This window comes from Globicephala melas, chromosome 10 (genome assembly GCF_963455315.2).
Source record: "Globicephala melas chromosome 10, mGloMel1.2, whole genome shotgun sequence".
Classification (NCBI taxonomy): domain Eukaryota; kingdom Metazoa; phylum Chordata; class Mammalia; order Artiodactyla; family Delphinidae; genus Globicephala; species Globicephala melas.
The window spans coordinates 17,123,193-17,145,965 of NC_083323.1; the positions used below are offsets into that span (position 1 = coordinate 17,123,193).

General features: G+C 38.8%; 1 long non-coding RNA gene across 1 annotated transcript in view; it reads left to right on the plus strand.

Annotated features, from left to right (window-relative positions):
- Positions 1-1,432: 1,432 nt before the first annotated feature.
- Positions 1,433-22,773, plus strand: part of LOC132597975 (uncharacterized) — a 44,201-nt gene continuing 22,860 nt past the window's right edge. Inside the window, exons 1-2 of the long non-coding RNA XR_009565533.1 lie at positions 1,433-1,613; positions 2,061-2,457. This is a non-coding gene — a long non-coding RNA (uncharacterized lncRNA). The remainder of the gene's footprint in view (positions 1,614-2,060; positions 2,458-22,773) is intronic.

Here is a 22,773-nt window from a genome sequence, read left to right on the forward strand (position 1 = left end):
CTGTCCTTTGGATCCAACCATATCAACCACATTCGCTGAAATGCACCATCAGGAGTAAGACGGTGCCCTCAGGTCTGTTAAGAGTAGATACCACAAAAGTAAAGGGTTAAATATAGGGACATTTTGGGCCCATTTAATCTGGTAAATGGAGATGATTTGATTCACTGGAGAAGATCCTGGCTCCTAAACCTGCTAGCTCAAATGACAAATGTCCTTCAAGAGGATCTCAAGGATGGAAGCCTCTTCACTTTTCTTTCATCTATCTTTCCGTCCCCTTTGTGATGGGGAAACACAAGTAGGGTTGATTTTGAGTTTTAATTCAAAGCTATTATGAAGCATTTCACATGAGGAAGAAATTTCGACTTTTTGGTCATTTAATCCAGAAGGTCGAATAATTTCAGGGCAAGAAAAATGTGGTTTGTATCCTCAGAGGAATCAACACATTAACCATCCTGCAGGAATTTAAAACTCTTCTGTGTGGGTTAATGGGTACAATTAACACCAAAATTAGACACCGTATGTAAGTAACGGAGGCTATTTAACACAGTTATTGACCATACAAAGCTCTGGACTGTGGATTAGGCAGTCTCACAGTTCATTAGAGAATGTAACTAGCAAGGGTTTATTGGATTTCGTTATTGGCTCCAGAGCAGACTGGTATGGGAAATACCTTGGTGGGTAGTTTTCAGAAGAATACCTAAGTGACCATCATTTCAATGTCTGAAGTGGGTAAGGATGTATTTTCAGATATAGATTCAGTTTACCAGACTAAATTCTCATCATACGTTCCTCCCCACCTCTCTCCAATCTTCAATGGCTCCCTTTTTCCCCACCACATTAAATAGACTTTTCTGCCCAACCATCAAGGTCCTTCACGATTCTCCGTCCCTCATTTCACTTTGCCACAAGCTTCTGCCGGCCTCAGGGCTGGTCATCACCTGAGACCACTTCTCCTTATCTTCCTCCATGGTTGACTCCCATCTAGGACCAAACAAAGAATCATTTACTGAGAAAGACGTTAGCCCACGGCCGAGAGAAGGAGAGGGATGCATATTTGAATGTGTAAGGAGGGCAGTCATGGTAAAAGCTTTCCTGAAATTTAAGCCCACTGACCCTTTAAGCAAAAGTTTCCAACACTCGCTGCCCATTGGAGTCACCTGAGAAGCTTTTATAAAATACGGCCACCTGGTTCCACACTCAGGGATTCTGATTGAATTGCTTGAGGTGGGGCGCAGGCGCCCAAATGTTTTCAGTTTTCCAGGTAGTTCTAAAGTGCAGCCGGGTTAAGAACTACTCCTTCAGGGCAGGGCTTCCCAGACTTTGATGTTTTTATAATCAGGGGTGTTGGGAGTGGGGAGCTTTTGTTACAGGGAAGATTCTGATTCAGCAGGCTTGGGTGAGGCTTGACATTTTGCATCTCTGAAAGGTTCCCAGGTGATGCGGCTGCTGGTTTTCTGACTGCGCTGTGGATAGCAGGGTCAGAACTGTGAAGTTGCAACAGGACACAGACGACACGTTTTACATCCGAAAAGAAGATGAGATAAAGCACGCCTGCTGTTATACTGAGTTTCTGCCAAATAGGATGGGGATGATGATGATAATTCGAAAGCTGGGTAAATATAATTCAAGTTTCCCCAGACCTCACCAACCTGTGAGTACAAATAAGGTCTCGCGTTTACAATATGTTTGCAGTACTTACTCAGATGTCTGCTTATCACCCTATTTGTACATCACAGAACCTCCAGCTCCCTCTCTGTGTCTCACCCAGTGAGTTCTAAGCGGCCCTGGGGGTCTCTCACTTTCTTTCAACAATAATTCTCTCAGGCTCTTCAGCTCAGTATCTCCTAGTTCATCCTGGAAGCTCAAGACACTACCTGGGGAGGGGTGGTCCTGCCTCTGGGGCCAGCACCTGCCCTGACAGCCCTCGTGTCCCCTTTAAAGGCACTGTCTCCCAGGAGTCCCAAAGCTGCAGAACCCAGGGAGGCCAGAGCAGGGCTCCCTGACAGAGCCTGCGCCCTGCCGTGGCCCACGCATCAGCGGCGTTCCTCCTTTCCTCCCAGGTGCGTTCAGAGTGGAGTCAGCCCCACTTGCTTCCTGCTGTGTCAGCCGGAGTCTCTTCAGAAATGGCGTCAGCCGCTACCCGTGGCCCCTCTCCAGGCCCAGTCCACGCACTGGCAAAGACACAGGCATCGCATCTGTGTCGGTACAAGAGGGAAAATGTGAATTGGTTCTGAACTGTGAAACCTGCCGCCTGGAATTGAGTTCCTTACCTGAAGACGTATTGCAGTAGGATGGCCGGTGCTCGTGAATGCTGCGGGGCAGTGGTTCCCCATTTCCCCAGTTTTCTGAGTGGGAGCTCACCCTTTTTGGATGTCTTTCAAGATGCATCTGGAAATTAAAATTCCAACAAGATGGAGATGAAGTCTTGCTGCCCACGCCCAGCCCTACTGCTCAGAGGTAAGCCCTGTTGACTGTTTTCGTTTCTAAGTCTTTTCATGGCTACCTCCGTTGCTAAACTGTATGGTTATACCTCTGCTTCATGATTTCTTGGTTTTAAGCACTGTCTCTAAATTACCAGCGTGAAAAATGTGAAATTTAATTCACTTATACCATCTCCTTTTCTGACACCCTCCTGATTTTGCTGGTTATATTTTTTAATGACTGGTTCTTATTTTGGTTACTTTTGCAGTTTTAAGTAATGTGCTTAAACTTGTTTCTTGGTCCATACTCTCTAGATATTGTGTCTTTACTTACTAATGTGTATGATAAAGGAATTTACATGCCTGCGTATTCCTCCACTCCTCTCTTCTCTCCAAGTCCAGTTAGCTGTGTTGTTACTTTGTTTATCTAAATGGAAGACAGAGTTAAGAAAGTTATGTTAAAAGAAACATTGTTTCATTAAGAAGCCGGGCAGGTTGGCTGGATGAGCAAAATAGGAAATCTAATTTCATATCTGTGGGGATATCCCAAGAGTCAAAGTCAGATCCATTCTCTTCCCTTGAACTCCGTCAAACAGTCTGAATCGTACAATGTGTAGCTTGTTTTGCTTTTGGAATTAATACTCTTGTACCGTTTTGCGCCCCTGGTGTTTTAAATTCTTTCTTGTTGAGAAGGTAAGGTTTTTTCCTTAATCACTGATATCTTCCAGCTGTTTAATACATTTTGAGGCCAGGAATATGCACTGGCTTTTCCTTCTAGGCCGTGTGTGTAGACATTATCCCGGGAGTGCTTTTTGATACATTCTTGAGTTTCACTGTTCTTAGAGCTCGAGTCATTGTGTTTCTTTGGTTTATTTTTCCTTTTGCCACAGTAGATCCTCAAGTTACTTTTCCAGAAAAAGTAGGTAGGCGTTTGCATGTCTGAAAATGGGTTTTTGCTTATCTGAGTTTTTGCATGTGTGAACGTGTATTATGTTCCCCTAATAACTGGTTAATATTTTGGTTAATTTTACAATCAAATCATTTTCCTTCAGAACCTTGAAGGCATTTCTCTACTGCCTTCTAGAATTTAGTGTCGCTGAAAAAGTAATGGTTAAGAACACTAAGCCAAACTACTGGTTTTGTTACCAAACTAAGGGTTTAGCTGCTCGTTGCTCAGGAATCCAATACTGAGAGACAGGTGTTGGGTAAAAGGAAAAATAGCTTTATTGAGGACGCTGGCAATCCTGAGGAGAAGGTAGACTCACATCCGGAAGAACCAGCTCCCCAGGTTTTGTTCAGAGATTATATAGGGAAAAGAGGAAAGGGCTACATTCTGGGGAGGGGATAAACTTCTATTTTCAGAGACGATTGTCTCAATCATGCGATTCCAAATAGTGCTCTTGTCTCACTTGTGGCTGGAACATTATCTGAGCCACGAATTCCTGGTCAGCTAGTCCTTCTGGTTCCACATAGTCTGGGGTCTACATGCTTGAGGGAAGCATACAGTTAACTTCTTCCACCTGGTGGGGATTTCAGTATCTGCAAAACAGCTCAAAGGACTCGGCTCAGAGTATTATCTATATACCTTGAGGAGGAACTAAAGTCCTTGACTTTGTTTAATGGCTAAGCTATTATTATTTTGTCTTGCTTGACTGTTTTCCTTTCTTTCTGCATTTTCTCACTTCTCTGACTAAATTTAGTCTTTGGATAAAGTTTTTCTACAGACAAGAGGCAGGTGGAGGACATGGGCGGGGTGGGGGGGGGAGGGTCTGTCCTGGGAAGAACCCATGGGGTTCTGCTCAGTTACAGTTTGAATCCCAATTCTGCCACCTGCTGGTTCTGTATCCATGGGTAAATTGCTCAGAATTTTCATGTGAAAAAAGATAATTGGGCTTCCCTGGTGGCGCAGTGGCTGGGAGTCCGCCTGCCGATGCAGGGGACACAGGTTCGTGCCCCTGTCGGGGAGGATCCCACATGCCGCGGAGCGGCTGGGCCCGTGAGCCATGGCCGCTGAGCCTGTGCGTCCGGAGCCTGTGCTCCGCAACGGAAGAGGCCACAGCAGTGAGAGGCCCCGCGTACCGCAAAAAAAAAAAAAAAAAAAAGTAATAATAATAACGGTGGTAGTAGTAATAGTAGCTAACTCATAGGACTATTGTGAGGATTGAATTACCTAACACATATAAAGTTAAAACAGCTACTCATACACAGCAAGCCCTATAAGTGTTAGCTCTGTTTTGGAATCAATTTTATCATCATTATCTTTATCCTGAGTATTTTGAAATTTCATGGTACTAAAGCTCTGTGGGTCCTTTTGCACTCAGTGAACTTGGTACTTGGAACACCCTTTCAAGTATCTTCCTTTAATTCTGGAAATTTAAAAAATTGTTTTAAAGATAATTTCTTGGCTTCCATTTTCTCTCTTCTTTCTAGGATGTCTTAGTTAAATGTGGGCTGTTTTGGATTGAGATTATGTGTTTCTTCTTACTTCAGATTTTCCATTTCTTTCTTTTCTATATTCTGGGAGATTTTCTCATCTCTTTTTCTTCCACCTAACTTATTACATTTTAAATTTCTGCGTTCATATCTTTATCATAAACTATTTCTTGTTCTTTGCTCCTTTTTGGAGTTTTTAATGAAGATAGTATCTATCCATATCCTGTGGCTTTTAGTTAGATTTGTTTTATGATCTCTAATTTCTGCTAAATTATCTTGGTTCCTTCAGAATGTGATGACAATGGTCCTTTATAGACGCCTCACATCTTTTGAACATTCTATATTTTAATATTTCTCCATGATATTAATGCAGATGTATTTTAAAAATCACATTTCCAACTCCCTGTAACTAGAACATAGACTTTAGTTCTGTTGATCAAAATACGTTTCTTTAAGAACTTTGATTCTAAAGTTGGTTATACAAGGAAACTGCTAGGACACCTGGCGTCTGTTTTGCACTGAGGGGAGGCAGGAGCAAATTTCTCTGAGATCTGCAGCAGCAGGGACCACAACAGATCCTTTACCGGACTAGTTCTGCAATATGGTTCTGGGAGATGTTCTTGGAGACTCCAGGTTGATTCCTCTTATTCTTTCAAGATTGTCTAAGATGCTGAATACCCAATAACATGCTTGCCTGATGATGACTCTCTAGCTGGTTTTATCCCCCAAATTCCAGATTTTTTTTCAAACTGCCCACATAACCTTGCCACATGGACACCCAATGAACCCCGCTTCCTGGTATTCATGCCCTTCTATAATCCTCTTTCCTTTGAGTGTGGGAAGGCTGAGCATATTGACTTGCTTCTAATGAATAGAATATGGCAGACATGATGGGATGTCACATCTAAGATTATGCAAATAAAAGACTGTGGCTTCCAACTTGGATGCTCATTCTTTCTGGCTCTGTCTTGGGTCATTCACCCTGGGGAAAACCAACTGCCATGTCATAAGGCAGCCCTGCATAGAGGCCTATGTGGTCAGAGACCAAGGCCTGCCAAGAACCACATGAGTGAGCTGGGAAACAGATCCCCTCACTCTCAACTAAGCTTTCAAATGAGACCATAGCCCCAGTCAACAGCTTGACTGCAACTTCATGAGAGACCTTGACCCAGAGGCACCCAGCTGAACTACCTGATTTCTGGCTCACAGAAAGTGTGAGATACTAAATGTTTGGTGTTTTTCAGGCACTTCATTTCAGGGTAATTTGTTATGCAGCAATAGCTCACTAATACATATATCACAAATTTAACTTGTCTAAAACCAAGCACTGCCCGCAGTGTGCTGCTCCTCTCATAGTCTTCCCCATCTTAATAAATGAAACCCTATCCTTTCAGTTGCTGAGTCCAAAATGTTGGAGTTATCCTTGACTTTTCTTTTTCTCTTGTAACTAATAGAAAAACCATCAGCAAACCCTGTCAGCTCTATCTTCAAACTATTTCTAAAATTTGACCATCTCTCATCACCTTCACTACTAGCACCCTGGACCACTTGTTCCTGGAAACTCACTGAGATGATAAAGGTGGTAAACTTAACTGCTCAGTATGTCATCTTCAATCAGAAGATACTCCATTATATTGTAATTTTTATTTCTTATCATCCCCACTATATGGTAATGTCTTTATTTTTCTATTATTTTTTTTAACCAGAAACTTTTGTTCCTGGTGTTATGAAATTTTATAACGATATGTATGCCTCTGGGTGTGGGCATTTTTTATTCACTGTGCTGAACAGAAAAATTTACTTCTCCTTTGCTTTGGAAAAATTTTCACTATTTTTGGATAATTTTCTACTCACTGTCTTATCTCCCTGGAGCTCCAATTAGTTGGAAATTGTACCTTCCGGGTAGATTAACCACCTCTCTAAGCTTTCTTGTTTTCTATCTTTGTATTTTTTTTTTAATCTCCTTTCTGTGAAGTTTCTTCATCTCCCTGTCCTTCAATTGAATTTATTTTGGCTGTCCTATTTTTAATTTCCAAGAGTTCTTTTCATTCCCTATTCTTGTTCTTGGCATTTCTTGTCTTATGAATACAATATCCTCTCTTATCTCTTGGAGGATGCCAGCTCTACTTGGTGGGTTTTGTTTGTTTTCATCTTCTCTATTTCCTCTGGATTTATTTCTTCTCTTTGCTTTGTGTTCTTTTGCTTTGGATGGCTTTCCCAAATATTTGGAGGTTCTTTGCTATATGCTTTGTTAAAAGATTAAATGAGGCATATTAAAAATTTTAAGAGTTTATTTGAGCAAAAGTACATTCAAAGCAGCGCCAGATAGGAAGTGGTTAGGAGTGCTGTACCCACAGGAGCCAGGTAAAGACTTATATGGAGAAAGTGCAGAAGCAAAGAAAGGAAATTATTTGATTGGTTATAGTTTAAAGCCTAGTTGGCTGTTTGTGATTGGTTTTCCTTACTGTGTTGATCTCATAACCTTGAAGCAGTTACAGGCTTAGATTTTGGTGGCTCTAATGCCGTACAGTTTATGTACGCAAGCACCAGTCTAACGGCCTCCTTGTTTAATTATTTTAACAGCTTATAGTCAAGAGTAAGACCACACATGGATTTCATTTGCTGACTAATGGATTTCACTTTAGAATAATTACGGCAATTGGGCATTTCTATGGAGGACATTTCTCTGGGATCCCGAGTAACATGTATATTGCAAAAGGGCTTATTCCTACATTGGGAGGCAAGGAATAATAGCCAATCATAGAATAGCGAACATGAGTGCTAAAGTATTATTGTCTACACATGATTTCCCTGCAAGATATTGAACTATTCCCTTACCGTATTTTATTATTATTATGCTATAATCTGTGGCCAACTTTAGGACAAGGATTGTTACTTATTCATCTTGATATTCCTCAATGTTTCAATAAATGCATGTGGAATGAATGAATGGATAAGCTAAGTGCGGTGGAGATTTACTTAGAGCTTTGCCCAGAAATTCAAATAACACCAACCTAATGATGTTGGCCAGCTAACTGCTGATTGTGTCAGAGGTACCCGCCCAGGCCCTTGTTGATCCACCCCAGGTGAGGCAACTCAGATCTATGTGATGGAGACAAGGGTCTGCATTTGCTTAGCACACAGCAGGAGGGTCATCGTCTCCACTGTGCTGTGTTGCTGCTTATGCTTAGCAACGAGGCTAGGTTCATTCTTGGGTCTTTCTGTCAAAACTAAACATGGAGATAATGGGTTCCAACCACAGTTGGCCCTAGAATAACATGGAGTTTGAATTGCCTGGGTCCATTTATATGAGGAATTTTTTCAATAAATATACAGTCAGCCCTTTGTATTTCTGGCTTTTACATCTGCAGATTCAACCAACTGCAGATGGAAATTTCCATCCCTGGTTAGTTGAATTTGCTGATGCAAAACCAGGTATACAGAGGGCCACTGGACTATGCCATTCTGTATATGGGACTTGAGCACCCATGTATTTTGGTATCTGCAGGGGCTCTTGGAACCAGTTTCCTGTAGATACCAAGGGACGATTGTATATAGTGATCCCTTCTGTGTATTTGGTTGGGACATTCTTCCCTCTTGTATTTTCCACATTAAAGTGCTATCAGTACTGTCAGCTCTGTTGTTTTGCCGTTTCACTAAGCTGAAGAGCCACTTATCTGAAAATGTCCCCTCTTTGAGACCAATGGTGAACATTATATACTTTTCCATCTAGGGAAAGGAACATTATCCCTATTCTTTTTTTCCCTCTTTAAGTCAGTTTGTGTCATATTTTCTCCAACATCAACATAATAAACATTTTTAATAGGCTTTCTTAATACTTTTTGGAAGTATAAATAGATGATGCCTTTCCCACTGAAGCATGTATTATTCACTTACATCCTACCAAGTACAATAATGGATAAAGAAAAGAAATTTTCCCTTCAGAAATTTACAGTCTAGTGGAGGAAAAATACACAAACATAACTAATACAAGTTTGGCAAATATTATAGTAGTACTAACACCACAGAATTTAGGGGATGGAGAATAAACCAGGGGTCACTCTGTGATCCTAGCTGGGTTTACACAGAGCTTCTAAATGATTCTCAGATACTTAAATAAAATTTTAAATTGGTAAAATTACCTTGTGCTTTACTTTTATCACTTCCAATTCAGATTTGTAAATTAACAAATGGAAATCTGTAGTGACAGGCAGGTGTGAAAGAGAACCCACAGAAACAGCTGCTTTAAGGACTAATATTGAACATGTATAAAAGCTGTTAATAAATAAAAAGAAGCCCATATGTGTATTTTAAAAATCCAACACTTCTTTTCTGGCTTGCTTACAATTTCTAAGAGTAGAGAGATTAAAAAGAAATTAACCAAATCTGCTCAGATTTGCAAAGACCCTCAAGGAATCCTAAAGGATAAGACATGAGTTAATGTGAAAGATTAAGAAATGATGGTTGTTAAAAAGGAAAGAGGAGCAAGCATGAAAGACAGAACAAAGCCTCATGAATGTGGACAGGAAGTGAAACTGAGGTGAGAAGGTGGGTTTGACAAGCAAGAATGGCTTGAGTACGACTCCTCAAAGGAGCCCTTGGATTCTCAGAGTTCCCTTGGGAAACGAAGAGGTTGAGAAGACTCCAGACCTCCTCAGTCCCCTTCTCCTGTCACCAACAAAGACCAAAGCAGCTCTGGGTGTGTCTCTTTTGCAGACTGTTACCGAGTCCAAGCTCATACTGCTCACTGCACGACAGGCCGGTAAATCAAGAGACAAGCTGTTGGGGCAAAGGAATAACTTTATTCAGAAAGCCAGCAGACCGAGAAGATGGTGGACTAGTGTTCCAAAGAACCATTGCCCAAGTTAGAATTCAGGCTTCTTTTAGACTAAAAGGGGAGGGGGTGTGGCTGGTTGTTGCAGACTTCTTTTTTTTTTTTTTTTTTTTTGGTGCCGGAATCCTTTGTTCTTGCAGCTGTCCACATAGGTCTGGTCACAATGTTCCTATAAACCTCCAACAAGACAAATGGTATTCTCTGTTCTGCAACTTTTAATCTCTACATGAATGGAAAGGTGTTATACCTTTAAAGGTCAGAGCCCGAGAATGGGCTATCCTGTATATTTCAGGCTATAGGCAACATTCTTAACTTGTAGCAAAAGCAATGGAATACAAAGGTTAAAGTAAAAGAAACAGATCCAATATGGGATCAGGTTTGTTCTTTCCTATTACAAGATTAGACTACTGCATAAGATTTCATTTGAACCGAGTGTTTGGAAGTTCATGCAAAATTTAAACGAAGGTTACTGCATTGGCACAGAGAGTCATTCAGTAAGGTGGAAGTGGTATCAGTACAGCAACCTGAATCAAGAACAATCACAAAAGCAGGCAGTATAATGCAAGCAAAACGGACAGACTTTGGAAATCCTGGCAGGTATTCGATAAACTAAGTAGAAAAAGCAGATCCTAGTAGAGTCTAGGGTTCCATAGGAAAGGCCAGGTTGAACAGAAATCATTAAAGATCAATATTCTGACGTGAATGGCAACCTCAATTCAGTCATGGGGAGGAAACATTATGGAAATCCACATAGGAGCAAAGCTCAAAGAAAGACAGCTGCCGGTTAAAGTTTTAAACAGCAGATTTAAAGACAGGCTCTTCTAAGGATTTAAGAAGAAAAGAAACATTGAGAGATATAAACACAAAACAAACTTGGAGTTTACCCCTTAAAACACTAGAGAATACAAAAGGAAGGCTCTGGGGAAAATTTGCACAAAGCTAAGAGAAATGGGGTTGTCAGTATTCACAAAGGGTTGGCCAGGTTGACCTTTGCCTTGACCTTTAACAAAGACCAGGTTAACCTTTCTTTTAGAAGGCAAAGGGCATTTGAAAGACATACTGAAACAAATCCCACAGCTGCAAGAACTTTCATGAGGGGCTCTGCAGATCTGAATTGGATGAAGGCTCTTCTGAAAGAGAAGTTGCCTAGTACCTTCCCAGGAGGCATGGTTAATGAAGGAATGTTAATGTCTATAAATCAGACCACAAAAATATAAGAAGCACAAGATACAAACTTGATTCTTAAAAAAAATGTCAGATTTCTGGGTTAATGCACACACCTGCTCTCCATAGCATTCATCGTAGGATCCCAATAATAATAATAATAATTTTTTTTTTTTGCGGTACACGGGCCTCTCACTGTTGTGGCCTCTCCCGTTGCGGAGCACAGGATCTGGACGCGCAGGCTCAGCGCCCACGACTCACGGGCCTAGCTGCTCTGCGGCATGTGGGATCTTCCCAGACCGGGGCACGAACCCGTGTCCCCTGCATTGGCAGGCGGACTCTCAACCACGGTGCCACCAGGGAAGCCCCCCAATAATTATTTTTAAATGAATAAATCAGTATTCCAGCCGCTATTCTAGACATTCAATATATGGTGGTAAGAGCACAGACATGGTTTGTGGACTTTAAAATCTGGTAGATTGAGGGGGCAGAATGAAGAGAAATCAAGACATTAAAGTTTACTGCAGCAGCTATGCAAATAAAAAGCAAGCCATTGTAACAGTTAAAAATGTACATAGAAGGTGGTGAAAAATATAAATATATCATATATATGTAAGTTAAAAAGATGGAATCATTTGGATAAAGAAGAGCCCTGACAGAATTAAGAACAAAATCTAATGATCTGTTGCTTAAAGAGACACACTTAAAAATGAAAGTCATATGTAAAGTAAAAGAGGCTAAGCTATGTAGCTTACTATCTTACAAAATGTAATGAGGTCTTACAGAACAAATACCATAATTCTTCCTGATATGTTGTCAAGGTTGATAAAGAGCTTATAAACAAGAAAATTGAGACATTTAATTACCAATGGGAAAATGCATAATTTTCTTAGCAATATAAGAAAAAAATAAACCATCTTCTAGGCACCATTACTCATGGTTTCAAGTAACAAAAATAAAGTGATACAGTCCAATGCTGGCAAGCACATTAAAAGGATCATACACCATGATCAAGTGGGGTTTATCCCAGGAATGCAAGGATTCTTCAATACACGCAAATCAATCGATGTGATACACCATATTAACAAATTGAAGGAGAAAAACCATATGATCATCTCAATAGATGAAGAAAAGGCTTTTGACAATATTCAACACCCATTTATCATAAAAACTCTCCAGAAAGTAGGCATAGAGGGAACTTACCTCAACATAATAAAGGCCATATATGACAAACCCACAGCCAGTATTGTTCTCAATGGTGAAAAACTGAAACCATTACCTCTAAGATCAGGAAGAAGACAAGGTTGCCCATCCTCACCACTATTATTCAACATAGTTTTGGAAGTTTTAGTCACAGCAATCAGAGATGAAAAAGAAATAAAAAGAATCCAAATAGGAAAAGAAGAAGTAAAGCTGTTACTGTTTGCAGATGACATGATACTATACTTAGAGAATCCTAAAGACTCTACCAGAAAACTACTAAAGCTAATCAATGAATTTGGTAAAGTAGCAGGATATAAAATTAATGCACAGAAATCTCTTGCATTCCTATACACTAATGATGAAAAATCTGAAAGAGAAGTTAAGGAAACACTCCCATTTACCACTGCAACAAAAAGAATAAAATACCTGGGAATAAACCTACCTAAAGAGACAAAAGACCTGTATGCAGAAAACTATAAGACACTGATGAAAGAAAGAAAGATGATACAAGCAGATGGAGAGATATACCATGTTCTTGGATTGGAAGAATCAACATTGTGAAAATGACTCTACTACCCAAAGCAATCTACACAGATTCAATGCAATCCCTATCAAACTACCACTGGTATTTTTCACAGAACTAGAATAAAAAATTTCACAATCTGTATGGAAACACAAAAGACCCCGAATAGCCAAAGCAATCTTGAGAAAGAAAAAAGGAGCTGGAGGAATCAGGCTCCCTAACTTCAACTATACTACAGAGCTACAGTAATCAAGACAGTATGGTACTGGCACAAAAACAGAAATATAGATCAATGGAACAGGATAGAAAACCCAGAGATAAACCCACACACATATGATCACCTTATCTTTGATATAGGAGGCAAGAATATACAATGGAGAAAAGACAGCCTCTTCAATAAGTGGTGCTGGGGAAACTGGAAAGCTACGTGTAAAAGAATGAAATTAGAACACATCCCTAACACCATACACAAAAATAAACTCAAAATGGATTAAAGACCTAAAAGTAATGCCAGACACTATAAAACTCTTAGAGGAAAACATACGCAGAACACTCTATGACATAAATCACAGCAAGATCCTTTCTGACCCACCTCCTAGAGAAATGGAAATAAAAACAAAAATAAACAAATGGGACCTAATGAAAGCTTAAAAGCTTTTGCACATCAAAGGAAACCATAAACAAGATAAAAAGACAACCCTTAGAATGGGAGAAAATATTTTCAAATGAAGCAATGACAAAGGATTAATCTCCAAAATAAACAAGCAGCTCATGCAGCTCAATAACAAAAAAAACAACCCAATCCAGAAATGGGCAGAAGACCTAAATTTCTCCAAAGAAGATATACAGATTGCCAACACATGAAACAATGCTCAACATCACTAATCATTAGAGAAATGCAATCAAGACTACAATGAGGTATCACCTCACACCAGTCAGAATGGCCATCATCAAAAAATCTACAAACAATAAATGCTGGAGAGGGTGTGGAGAAAAGGGAACCCTCTTACACTGTTGGTGGGAATGTAAATTGATATAGCCACTATGGAGAACAGTATGGAGGTTCCTTAAGAAACTAAAAATAGAACTACCATACAACCCAGCAATCCCACTACTGGGCATATACCCTGAGAAAACCATAATTCAAAAACAGTCATGTACCACAGTGTTCATTGCAGCACTATTTACAATAGCCAGGACATGGAAGCAACCTAAGTGTCCACTGACAGATGAATGGATAAAGAAGATGTGGCACATATATACAATGGAATATTACTTAACCATAAAAAGAAATGAAATTGAGTTATTTGTAGTGAGGTGGATGGACCTAGGGTCTGTCATACAGAGTGAAGTAAGTCAGAAAGAGAAAAACAAATACCATAGACTAACACATATATATGGAATCTAAAAAAAAAAAAAAGGTTCTGGAGAACCTAGGGGCAGGACAGGAATAAAGATGCAGACGTAGAGAATGGACTTGAGGACACTGGGAAAGGGAAGGGTAAGCTGGGATGAAGTGAGAGAGTGGTATTGACATAATACAGTACCAAGTGTAAAGTAGATAGCTAGTGTGAAGCAGCCGCATAGCACAGGGTGATCAGCTCAGTGCTTTGTGACCACCTAGAGGGGTGGGATAGGGAGGGTGCGAGGGAGATGCAAGAGGGAGGGGATATGGAGATATATGTATACGTATAGCTGATTCACTTTGTTGTACAGCAGAAACTAACACAACAATGTAAAGCAATTATACTCCAATAAAGATCTTAAAAAAAAAACAGTCCAATGCTGGTAATCAAGAGAAATATATATCCATATTACAATGCCTAGTGGCACTGTAAATGGGTTTTATCTTTCTAGGAACAATAAGGAAATATTGCAACAAGAACTATAAAATTGTTCACATTGTTCTGATAACTTCACTAATTATTGAGGAAATATATTCTGAAGAAAATGCAAGGTTTTTTTTTTTAAACAACAACATTCATACTGGCACTGTTTATAGTTTTTTTAAAAATTAAAGAAATAATCCAAATTCTCAGTATTAAAGGAGTAACAAGCTATGGGGTGTAGATTTTGCTATAGCTATTGAAACAACAAGGAGACATTTGTGTAGCACCATGAGGGTTTAACACAGTCCAAATTTTTAAAAAAACCTAGTAAAACAGGCAAGATATAGGAAACAACTATTTTTGGATGTTGGGGACAACAGGCAGAAACGAATTGTGATCCTCGAGAAAAGGGAACAATTGAGATGAGGTCTCCCATTGCCAAGGCTTTTTGCTTAGAGGTAATTCCCAGACTGTAGCCCACAGAGAAAATTCCCAGACCCAGTCCACCAGTCTCTGATTTGAGGAGACAGATTGGAATTCTGCAAGGCCAAGGTGGCTAGAATTGGCAGAGTAGGGTATCCAAGTGATGAGAATACATGAGAAAGAGCTTCAGAAATTTGGATTGTGGTCTCTTGAGTTTGGGACTGAATACCAGAGAGTGTATATCTAGAGTAAAATCACATAAGGTCAGACTAACACAGCTTCCAAGGAAAGGACAATTGCTGGGAAGATCTATTAAAAAATACTTATCAGAGGTTACACAGTGCCAGGAATTATTTGAGTTGCCTCCAGCCAGAGCTAAAGTTCTTATTGCATATTCGAGGTGCTAAGTAGGATCTTCAGGAAGGTCACACCTTACAAATGGAACTTAATTAACTCTATAATAATACACCTACCCTATATGAGTTTAAAATAGACCACAAAAGGATCAATCTAATCCACAAGTCAGGAAATGTCCAACATCCTGTAAAGGAATACAAAAAAATCCAGCACTCAATAATGTAAAATTTAAAACATCCAGCATGCCAAAACAACCTTGAGGAAGAAGAACAAAGCTGGAGGTATCACACGTCCTGATTTCAAACTATACTACAAAGCTACAGTAATCAAAACAGTATGGTACTGGAACAAAAACAGATACATAGATCAGTGGAACAGAATCGAGAACCCAGAGATGAACCCACACTTTTATGGGTAATTAATCTCTGACAAAGGAGGCAAGAATACACAATGGGTAAAAGCCTCTTCAATAAATGGCGTTAGGAAAACTGGACAGCTACATGCAAAAGAATTAAACTGGACTACTCTCTCACACCATGCACAAAAATAAATTCAAAATGGATTAAAGACTTAAATGTAAGACCTGAAACCATAAAACTTCTAGAGGAAAACATAAGCAGTATGTTCTTTGACATCAGTTTTAGTAATTTTTTTGATATATCTCCTCAGGCAAGGGAAACAAAACAAATAAACAAATGGGACTACATCAGTCTAAAAACTTTGGCACAGCAAAGGAAACTATCAACCAAATGAAAAGGGCTCCTACTGAATGGGAGAAGGTATTTGCAAACAATAAGGGGTTAATATCCAAAATATATAATAACTCATACAACTCATCAAAAAAAACAACCTGATTTTAAAAATGGGCAGAAGTAGGGCTTCCCTGGTGGCACAGTGGTTGAGAGTCTGCCTGCCAATGCAGGGGACACGGGTTCGTGCCCCGGTCCGGGAAGATCCCACATGCTGCGGAGCGGCTAGGCCCATGAGCCATGGCCGCTGAGCCTGCGCGTCCGGAGCCTGTGCTCCACAACGGGAGAGGCCAAAACAGTGAGAGGTTTGCGTACCACAAAAAAAAAAAAAAAAAAAGTAAAATAAATAAAAAATGGGCAGAGGATCTTAATAGACATTTTTCCAAAGAAGGCATACAGGTGGACAACAGCACATGAAAAGATGCTCAGTGTCACTAATCATCAGGGAAATGCAAATCAAAATCACAATGAGATATCACGCCTGTCAGAATGGCTATTATCCCAAAACAACAAATAGCAAGTATTGGCCAGGATGTGGAAAAAAGGGAACGCTTGTGCATTGTTGGTGGGAATGTAAATTGGTGCAGCCACTATGGAAAACAGTATGGAGGTTCCTTAAAACAACTAGAAATAGAACTACCACATGATCCAGCAATACCACTCTTAGGTATATACTCAAAGAAAATAAAACCCTAATTTGAAAAGATATATGCACCCCAATGTTTATAGCAATATTTTTTACAATAGCCAAGATATGGAAGCAACCTAAGTGTCCATCAATGGATGAATGGATAAAGCAGATATGATACACACACACACACACACACACACACACATATACACACACATATATACATACACACACATACAGACAGCCATAATGGAATATGACTCAGCCATAAAAAGAATGAAATCCTGCCGTTTGCAACAATGTGGATGGACTTAGAGGGTATTATGCTTAGTGAAATAAGGCAAATACTGTATAATTTCATTTATACGTGGAATCTAAAAAACAAAACAAATGAACAAACACTACAAGACAGAAACAGAGTCATAGATGCAGAGAACAAATCAGTGGTTGCCAGAGAGGAGAGGAGTAGGGGGAGGAAAGAAATAGGTGAGGGAGATTAAGAGGTACAAACTCCCAGTTGGAAAATAAATGAGTCACAGGTATGAAATGCACAGTGTAGGGAATATAGTCAGTAACTATGTAATCTTTATATGGTAACATATCGTAATTAGACTTATTGTGGTGATCATTTTGAAATGTATAGAAATATCAAATCATTATGTTGTGTAACAGGAGCTAACATAGTGTTGTAGGTCAACTATACTTTAAAACAAACAAACAAGCTCACAGAAAAAAAAGAATCAGATTTGTGATGACCAGAGGCGGGGCATGGAGAAGGGGGAATTGTATGAAAGCAATCAAAAGGTACACACTTCCAGTTATAAATAAGTACTAGGGATGTAACGTATAACATGATAAATATAATTAACACTGCCGTAGGTTATATATGAAAGTTGTTAAGAGTAAATCCCAAAAGTTTTTATCACAAGGCAAAAATTTTTTCCTATTACTTTATTTTTGTATCTATATGAGATGATGGATGTTCACTAAACCTATTGTGATAATCATTTCATGATGTATGTAAGTTAAATCATTGTGCTGTACACCTTAAACTTATATAGTACTGTATGTGAATCATATCTCAATAAAACTGGAAGAAAATAAAGATTATATAGAGAAAAAATATCTAGCATCAAATTAAAAATTGATAGATAAACAATAAGGCAAGAAAATGTGAAAAATCAGTCAACAGAAACAGACCGAGGACTTCTCTGGTGGTCCAGTGGTTAAGACTCCATGCTTCCAGTGCAGGAGCCATGGGTTTGATCACTGTTCAGGAACTAAGATCCCATGTGCAGCCAAAAAAAAAAAGAGACCACAAAATGACAGATGATGGATTAATAGACAAGAACATTAAAGAGCCTAATATACCTATTCCATTCTCAAGATGTAAATATGATCATAGTAAGGAAAAGAAATTGAAGATTTTAAAAGACCTAAGTGGAATTTATAGATATGAAAAATACAATGTCTGAAATGAAAATTTAACTGGGATTAGCATAAGAAAAGACACTGCAGAATTAAGAATTGCAGAACTTGAAGATAAAACAATAGAAACTATTCAACATGAAGTACACGGAGAAAACAAAAACTGGAAAAAAAAGAACAAAGCATTTGTGATGAATGGGACACCACCAAATGGCCTAATGCACAAGTGGAGTCCTGGAAAGGGGGTGGAGGCCAAAAGGGTATTTCAGGAAGTAAGGGCCAGACTTCTTCAAATTTGATCAAGAGTTTTTAGACGAACAAAAGACGAGAGAATTTACTACCAGGAGGCTTACATTACAAGAAATGTTAAGGAAGCTTTTCAGGCTGAAGGAAAATGAGACCAGATATTTATAGTTATGCAAAGGAATAATGAGTGCTAGAAATGGTATATGTGTGGGTAAATATTAAAATTTTTCCCCACTTTTTGTTTTTTTTAAAGGACAATTGACTGATAAAGCAAAAATAATAAGATATCATACAGTTTCTTACATTCAGAACAAAATGTATGACAAAAATAGCAAAAAGGAAAAGAGGAGTAAATGAAAGTAATCTCTTGTGGGGTTCTCACACAAAATGTACATATAGTATAATATTTTTTGAAGATAGACTGTAGTAGGTTTAAAGGTACATATTGTAAATCCTAAAGCAACCGCTAAAAACAAACAAGCAAAGGAATAGGAGTAGAGAAAAAATGGAATCATTAAAAAAAGATAGGGCTCCCCTGGTGGCACAGTGGTTAAGAATCCGCCTGCCAATGTAGGGGACACGGGTTCGAGCTCTGGTCTGGGAAGATCCCACATGCCACGGAGCAACTAAGCCCGTGCGCCACAACTACTGAGGCTGCACTGTAGAGCCCGCGAGCCACAACTACTGAGCCCACATGCTACAGCTACTGAAGCCTGCGTGTCTAGACCCTGTGCTCTGCAACAAGAGAAGCCACCGCAATGAGAAGCCCACACACTGCAACGAAGGGTAGCCCCTGCTCACGGCAACTAGAGAAAGCCCGTGTGCAGCAACAAAAGACCCAATGTAGCCAAAAATAAATAAATTAATAAATTAAAAAAAATAAATCCAAGAAAAGGAAGGGAAAGACAATAAAAGGAAGAAAGAAAGATATGACAATAAAAAGCGAATGACAGATTGGTAGATTTAAACCCAGTAATATCCATATTTACATTAAATATAAATTGTCTAAATAATTATAAAGCAGGAGTTGTTAGACTAGATTAAATTAAATACTATTATTAAAAGGTAGGGATTATTAGATTAGATTGAAAAGATTCATTTATAACAAAGAACGCTACTTTAAATATAAAGACACAGAAGTTAAAAGTAAAAGAACAGGAAAAGATATACAATGCAAGCTCTGAAAAAAGCAAAGTGGAGTAGCTATATTAGTATCAAGACAAAGTAGACGTCAGCACAAGGAATATTAATGGGGAAAAATAGGACTTTTCATGATGACAAAAGGTTAATTCAGCAAGAGAACATAATACTACTAAATGTGTACGCACCTAATTTTGAAAGCCTCAAAATACATGAAGCAAAAATTGATAGAACTTCAAGGAGAAATAGATAAACCCACAATTATAATAGGAGATTTCAACGTTTTTCTCAATAGTTGATGAAACAATGAAGATATAGAAGACTTGAACAACATTATCAGCCAGCTTGACCTAGTTTACGGTTATGGAATGACCCACCCAGTAACAACAGAATACACGTTCTTTTTAAGGGCACAGAGAACATACAGCAGGATTGACCCTATTCAGGGCCATAAAACAAGTCTCAGTAAACTTAAAAGGATAGAAATGATACAATTATATCTTTCTGTCCATAATGGAATTAAACTAGAAATAAAAAACTGAAAAATATATGGAAAACTCCCATCATATATCTAAGTAATCCATGAGTCAAAGAAGAAATTACAAGGAAAGCTAGAAAGTACTTTGAATTAAATGAAGGTGGAAACACAACTTACCAAAATGTATGGAATGCGGCTAACGTAGCCCCTAGAAGGAATATTATAGTTTTAAGTGCTTATATTAGTAGAGAAGAATGGATGCAAATTAATGTACTGTAAAAGAACAAATTAATCCCAAGGCAAGAAGAAGAAAATAAAATAATAAAGATGAGAGCACAAAACAATGAAATTGAAAACAGAAAAAACAGCAGAGACACATCAATGAAACTAAAGCTTATTTTTAGAAAGAATCAATTGATAAATTTCTAGCCAGACTATTGAAGCAAAAAGAGAAGACACCAACCACCAACATAGAAGGGGATTTAATTACATATCCAACAAACATTAAAGTAATAAAGGAATATTATGAACAACTTCATGCCAATAAATTTAGCAATTTAGAGGAAATGGATGTACTCCTTAAAGGATATAAACCACCAAAACTCAGTCAAGAAAAATTAGATAATTTAAGTATCCATATACCTATTAAATAAGATGAATTTGTAATGAAAGGTCTTCCCATAATGAAAATTCCAGGTTCAGATGGCTTCACAGGTGAGTTCTACTTAACATTTGGGGAAGAAATAATACAGTTTCTCTACAGATTCATCCAGAAAATAGAAGAAGCCATGTTATGAGGTCAGCATAACACCAAACCACATGAAGACATTACGAGAAAAGAAAACTACAGAACAATATTTCCCATGACCATAAATGAAAAATCCCTAATAAAATAGCAAACTGGCCACATCAATTTGCTGATAAAGGGCATCTACAAAAGACCTACAGCTGGAATTGTACTTTATAGTCAAAATTGAATGCTTTCCTCGTAACCACTCCTATTAAACCTTGTATGAGAGGTCATAGCCAGGGCAAATAAAAAACCAAAAGCATACTGGAGGAAATTATACTTACATGATTTCAAGGCTTATTATGAAACTACAGTAATTAAGACAGTGTGATATCAGCATGAAGAAAGTCATACAGATCAGTGGAAGGGAATAGAGAGGCCAGAAAGGTACCCATACATATGTACGTGGTCACTTGATTTTTGCCAAAAACACCAAGGTGAGAAAAATATAGTTCTTTCAAAAAATGGTCAGAAAACTGGATATGTATACAGTCTTAACTATGACCCTTACTTCATACCATGTACAAAATTAACTCTAAGTAAATATAGATTTAAATGTATGAGCTAAAATTATAACAGACTCTATAAGAAAACATTGGAGAAAATCTTGGAGACTTTAGGTTGGGCAAAGATTTCTTACATAGGATATAACCTGCAATAAGATAAATATTGGTAGGTGGAACTTCAACAAAATTTAAAACTTTTGCTCTTTGAAAGATACCTTTTAGAAAATGAAAAGGCAAGCCACAGAGTGGGAGAAAATATTTGCAAAACACATTTCTGATAAAGAATTTTGATGCAAATTTTAGAAAGAATTCTTACAACTCAATAATAAGACAAACAAACCAGTTTTTAAATGGACAATAGAGTTCAATAAACACTTTCCAGAAAAGAGTTGTAAATGTGTTTATAAAATAACATAAAGTGATAAATACACATACATGTATAATTCGTATATACACAATGGAAAGAATCAGAAATGATTTTGAGTTCAATATTCACCGAAATATTTTTAAAGGTTTTTTAAAGAGCAAATATTTTTATAAATATTTGCTTTTGTTTTAGATAGTGGATCATCATTGCTTTTGGCGACAAGATACCAAATTTTCAGTATTTACCTCGTGGCAACACCCAAATGTGCAAACTCAAAAGTGAAGAATACAGCTGTGGATACATCACACGTATATAATTTCAGAGCTTGCAAAATTTCAGAGACTCTGGTACACTGACTCTTATCTGGTTGCTAACTTGTAGCTCCAGGCTGACTTCCATTGGAATAAAGTCTATTCTTTGCTGAAGGAGCAGAGGAATGAGAAGCAATCCTCGGTTCTGAAGAGATGACAGGCGCTATGTTCTCCAAAGCGCACCAATGTCTTTTGAAGGAGGAACGGGCATTTGGATCCCGCTGCAGCTGCTGGAGACCTCCATCTGCAGAACAAGAATAGCACAACAGCAGACCATCCCATGCTGTTTTGCTCTAGTCTGCTTGTCTCAATCACAGATCCAATGAGAATTCACTTGCTTTCATTCTTTTGTAATCTTGCTGGGATTCTCTGTGTCTGTCAATGAGGCTGAAGTTCATGGATGCTTCTGGGGTGCGTGGCTTTGGGCTAAGTGTTTTCAGAACATCTGGAGGTTTGTTTGGAAATGTGCCACTCAAGTGTGGGGACTGGCGTTCTGTTACGGGAGACCCACACAAAAGGCATGTCCTGGTGCCTCTTACCCATGTTTCTGTCTGAAAATATACTGTGAGTGCCTGTGAGGGAAGGGCCCGGACTGTGTACTGACTAGCTTCTTACTCAATAAGCTTCTTGGAACTAGTGTGGTGCAGAAAGAGGAGAGGGTTTGAACCTTGGTTCCCCCGTGTACTTGACCTCTTTGTGCTTCAGTTTCCCCATCTGTAAAACTGGATTAGTACAAGTTCACAATTCTTATCTGAAACCCTCGGATCAGATGTGTTTTATTTATTTATGTTTGGCTGCATTGAGTCTTTGTTGCTGCGCGTGGGCTTTCTCTAGTTGCGGCGAGCAGGGGCTACTCTTCGTTGCGGTGCGCGGGCTTCTCATTGCAGTGGCTTCTCTTGCTGCGGAGCACGGGCTCTAGGCACACGGGCTTCAGTAGTTGT